This window comes from Pollicipes pollicipes, unplaced genomic scaffold (genome assembly GCF_011947565.3).
Source record: "Pollicipes pollicipes isolate AB1234 unplaced genomic scaffold, Ppol_2.1 Scaffold_6138;HRSCAF=7277_pilon_pilon_pilon, whole genome shotgun sequence".
Classification (NCBI taxonomy): domain Eukaryota; kingdom Metazoa; phylum Arthropoda; class Thecostraca; order Pollicipedomorpha; family Pollicipedidae; genus Pollicipes; species Pollicipes pollicipes.
In genome coordinates, this window is record NW_023596818.1 from 9,795,810 (window position 1) to 9,801,431 (window position 5,622).

Consider the following 5,622-nt stretch of genomic DNA (forward strand, 5'->3'; position numbering starts at 1 on the left):
CCAGCTCCCGCCTCAGCCGTGCGGCCGTGCGGTTTCCGGGAGACCCGCCACAAAAGTGCACCCCAGGGCCTCATCTGACATACCGCTAAACAAGTTTGGCATGCGACGTAGATCAGCTGAGAAGGCATCGACCGCTCCACCAGCCTGTAACTTGCGGTCGACGAAATATTTACAAGCCCGAAATATATCCAGCGCCAAAGCAGTTCTTGATTTCATAATCACTCCTTTTCTGTTCCGCTGCAAGCTGTCGTCAGCCGCAGCGGGTCCGTGCGCTGGAGACCCGTCACACCCCAGAGCTCGCACACTTACTCCGTCTTGTCGAGCCATTCGGAGACTGGCTGGGGTGCCGTCAAACTCCGACACGAGACGAAAATGTGGGTCTTTACTTTTACAGCGGTTGAACATAATGTCGTCGCTCGCATCCGTCTTGTCTTGTTTTCGTCTTCTCAGTCTTTCTTCATTCTCAAATGGCCAAAATAAGTTAAGTTTGAAGAAGGCTAGCTTCTCGTTTTGGGTCTGAATTTTGTCAATTATGTCACGACCTTTACCTCCTCCTCTGCCTTCCCTTTTATAAAAGCTCCCTCGCACCATGCCCGCTCCCAACTTCCTTATCATCTCGAGTTTCTCACCAGGCAGGGAGGCCCAACCCGCATTTGTCATATCAATCACATTTCAACACAGAAATCGTGCTGATCTAGTTATTTCTCGCGTGCATTCACAAACCAGCACACACCGCGTTGAAACGCAGATGACTTTGACACAGTACACATGATTTGCTGTGTCTGCATTCCTCATTGAAGCATATGTAAAATTCCAAAGTAGCAACTGAGAAGCTCGGTTAAAAGTTATATATCTTGAAAAACTCGACACAATAGAACAGCACAGAGGTCTCAGGTCAGTCAGCCACTGATAGCAGGCCAAACAAAGATGGTGCTCTTCGCCTCCAGCGCCGACGGTTCGGACTGTCCTCGTGTCACATTTCCGTTGATGTTTATTGCCAGGTTTTGGTCGTCCCTTCCGTCGTAGAGAAACATAGACTTAATGTTTCATCTAATTGCTGTGGTAATCTTTCCTGTCTCCATTTGTCCCCATTTGACCCTCTGGCTCCGGTCTCCTAATCCTGACGTGATAGACCAGATCTTCCGTATCAACTTGTGTGATATCTTCTTAAACAATCAGGACATAATTGAGTAAATCGACTCCCGATTGGTACATTGATGTTTTATCAATCGCACGTTTTTTAGAAGTTCGGAAGCTGGCGACCTTGAATGTGATGCCGCCGTCGTCTGCGCCGTCAGGCGAAAGCTCACCACCAAAGCACTCACAAGCCCCTGTTGAAGTGTCGGTGTCCTGTATGGTATCTTTTTCCGCTGTCATTGCCGCAGCATTGTGCGGATTTTCTAGCCTGACCTGTCACCCCACAGCGGCGCCTCTTCTTCCTTTTTCCGTCATTTTCGGTTTGTTCTGTTGGCCTTCAATCAACGTTGCCGATGTCCCGCTGTCTGACGATCTACCGATCCAAATAGGCATTTTTCATCATCATTGTAATCTCAGGAATTACAAAAACCTTCCCCAGACGTTCCAGGCATCTCTGCGTTGTTACGAGTAACTTGCACACCTCAGTATTCTATGATACTTGTGTTTTTGGGAGCTCAGTTGGGGGAATTTTGGCTGCACGATGCAGGGTCCAACGTTGTGTAGGCAGTCCAGCCGGTTCATTGTTGGTACCGATCGCGTACCACTCTGCCCACGATTGCTACCAGACGAACACTAAAAGGTTTCACCTGGCCTAGCATTCTGGTCGTCTTCCACGAGTTGTAACACGATGCATCACCGGCACGCTGCCGTAAAGACATCATGTCGAATCTGAAACTGCCAAGACTAGTCGCGGCTGGTGCACTTACGCTGCTCAGGACATGAATATACGCGTCTTGAATCGCGCAAAACAAATGGCACCAAATCGTTCTTTCAAGGTGAATAATTCCTTAACTTCAAGGCGAGCACGCTTACAAGCGCTGGTTCTTAGAAGTTCCATGTCTCTCACCATAGATTAATTCCATGTACGCATACCCAAGGGGCACAACGGATATGGTTTATCGTATGTCTTCATTTGGAAGTGCCCACCGTGGTAATGGGAGCACAGCGCTGCGCCATGAACTAACGGATGAAAAGCGCCATCTCCAAAGTCGGAGACGGCAAAGCCAAATTGGGGTAAATACCGTAGCTCAAGCACAATTTGTTCCGCCAAACAATAATCTTGCGGATTCGAAAGATCCTTTACAAGCAAGGAAGGAGAGAGAGAACATGCCCTCAACTTTTCGAAGTGTAGCATGATGATTATGGGTGTGGGAGGCAACTGTGGGTTATCGCCACATGAACACCTTAAAAGACCTCGGGTGATCCGCATGTTTTCGAACGGGAGAGTCATAAGATGGATCTCCTCAGATGGTGATTCAAGGCACATTTACGGAGACGAGGTGACTATGGTCGCGATGATGGCTTTGGTACGGGATCCCTCCAAACCATTTCGTGATATGCTAGCGTAATTATGAAATCAAAGAAATCGAATCGTCCGGAAATCGAAGGTAAGCATGACTCATCTTACTTCCCCGGCTGTGTCCAGATATCCCGAGGTGGCATGTCATGACATCGAAAATCACTCCCTGGTTTATGTATTACCCTGTTGAAATAAATCATGCAAGTAGGTAAAAATCGACCGACGAACCACAACACTACGGGTAGGCTGGAAGCATCCCCGAAAGGAAGTCACAGAACATCTGCCATGGAGAACGCAAGCAGCAGGGCATCCAGGCAGATCGTGGAAAGGGAATTGCATCAACTAGCGGAGCATTTTGAATATTCATGGAAGCAAAAATGGATCATGGCTAATTAAAAGCCTGGAATCTAGAAGGCCAGTGTCCAAACTTTGGACGATCTATTTGGCCTTTTGAAGACGAGTTATTCTTGTGATCGGAAGTGTATTGGCAGACTTATTTGTGTGTTTCGAGACTTGGTGCACCGTTCTCCCTCTCTTTTCTTGTATACTGATAAAACTAATGTCTCTTTTAACAGAATTGGTTCTCAAAGACTACAAAACGAAGGGAAGCGAGAGCTATGCGAAACAGATTATCGCGAGCAGTCTAAACCAAGCGTTATGAAGCAAATCTCCGGAGTCAACTGTCCCATCCGAAAGGACAGGAAATGAACGCACGCCATCTGAAATAGATCTCAGAAATTGAGAAAAGTCGGCTCGAGTGGTCGGCATCGACCGTCTCAACTACACCGCCTCAGCCATATGTCGGTGTTCTTTTACAAGTATAAGAGACTCGACCGCAATGTTCTTATCGCCATCGTTTGTGAGCAAGAGCGGGGGGGGGGGGGCAAGCCTAGGTCATTCGCTCGAGCTGACAGGGCATCGGGAAAGTCGAATCAAGCACCGAGTTACGTCACAAGTCAGTCTATATTCATGGAATTGCGTGCTGTGTGCCGATATTCGTGGCCGTAGGTGCCGTCCAAGGCTTTTAGAGATTAGGCCACTGGTCCAGTCTTTTTCGAGACAAAAAAAAAAACACTGCTGATTTCTCCGGCAGTATACAACGCTGTGCCCCCACTTTGGCGACTTGATAAAGCGAAGCCATGTCTCGTTAAAAGCGGTTGGAACGAAAAACATTTACTGTGAACATGAAAAGGACATTCAAAAGTTCTTCTCTCGGCCGATCCAATATACGCTGTTTCAAAATCTTGGAAAGCCTTAATTCAAAGTTTGGTTTGGGTGACAATGGCATATGCGCTCTAACTGACCTATTGTGTTGCAATGGTTTTGTAATTTCATTGCCATGTCACGGTGGGCAGCCTGAATGCCTGAATCCTAGTCGACGTCTAAAAGTTTAAAGCGCATCGCCCGCCCGCTGCCTTCCATGAGCGATAAATCTCTGTAAATGCCCGCTTAATGGATAGCTTAATTTATTTGTTTAAATATCATTGGCCCTGCTATAGTAGCACCCCACAACAGTCCCACCGTTGCTCGGCATCATCGTAGATCAAATTTTGTTTGTCGAATGTCAAGTGTAATCAGCTCAGCATTTTTCGATCTATTCTCCGCCAGAGGCTGTTTTTGAGAGATCACGTAGGCTAATTCGGTTGCGTAAAAGCAAAGAAGTGTATAAAAGTTATATATGTTATACGTGCGTGTTATACGCATGTGTCAACTATCAATAGATTGGTTCTAGCATAATCAGTTCTAGTGTTCGTAACATTAACATTTTTAGACCCTGACCGCATAGGCAATGTTCCGGTATCTGACGGAAAGCTCATCAGCCTCATAAATTTCTTTCTTGCCTCAGAAAAAGAGGAGTTGGAGAAAAAGCACACCCATTTATAATGCACTTCGATAAACAAAAGTAGGAATTATGCCTAAAAAAGATCCGTCATTAAAAGGTTTATCTATTATTGCTGTCTGTTTATTTTACTAAAAAGTCATTTGTTACTCCGTAAGTTTAGAAAGGTAGTTTCTATATTCGTAACTCCGTTGCTCTGCTGAAGTAGTAGGGGGAGCTGCTGTAGTCCGTTGCCTTATTACTGTCTTAGTGTTTACAAAAGATGGGAAATCATCTTAAGTCGATTCCTAAATCGTTGTATTCTTGAAAGCGTTTGAACGAAAACCTGGTGAAGGGACAAGCTGCATGCAAGCCCATTGTCCCTGTCTCAATAGGTCAAGAAGTGCTTTACTAAGATGAAAGAAAATGTAAACATTAAGCCTTACAGACAGATTTCGCAGGTTTCTGATAGCCCAGCCCCTTTTAACTTTGAACTAAGTGCTCGTTTCTCTGATCCAACCCGCTCCTGCAGCTAAGCTGTCTGCTTGATATTGGGACAGTGATACTCGGGCTCTTCATACTGGGACACACTACCCAAAAGCACGAGAAGTCTACAGGCGTCTATTCCATGGTCCTTGAACATTAAAGGTCTACCTTCCTCAGAAAGAACGTTGCAGCCTTCGTTCTTAGGCTTCAATGCCGTGTTGGCACACTTTGCCACGCCTGTTGTGAGCGGAGTTTGAAGTGATATTTTCATTCTGAACATTCTGAAGTCATAGACCTCTGCTAGCATATGTGTGTTTCCGTGACGACTTTGCCGTTTTCTAATGTATGATTTTATGCGTTTCGAATGTTCTTTCACGAACACGGACGATTTCAAAGATGCTCTTGCTATTTTATCTCAGAAAATTGCCCTGGTTTCGTGATCTGATGAGCTGAAACCTTCAAGAACGGCTTTCCCGCGAACAGCCTCGCTAGCGCTAACTGCCATTGACCTCTCAGATAAAAAGGTCCCACTCTATATTTTGGCGGAATGTTTTTTGTGAAATGCACTTCCGCCCCCGATCCACATCATAATCGAGAACCTAGATGTTTCGCACGACAGACTGCTCCGAAGTCAAAGACAAAATGTCCATGCCAAATAAAATTGGACTAATCAAGCACATTGCATCTTGCTGATGGCAAGGGATAAGTTCCTGGCAAAGCGATTAATAGTTCCCTGCCGATTATGCAGTAATTATTCAGTGAAGTGTACGGTTCTTGGGCATGGCTTTTGTCACACAAAAACTTCAAAATTGTGATGTGA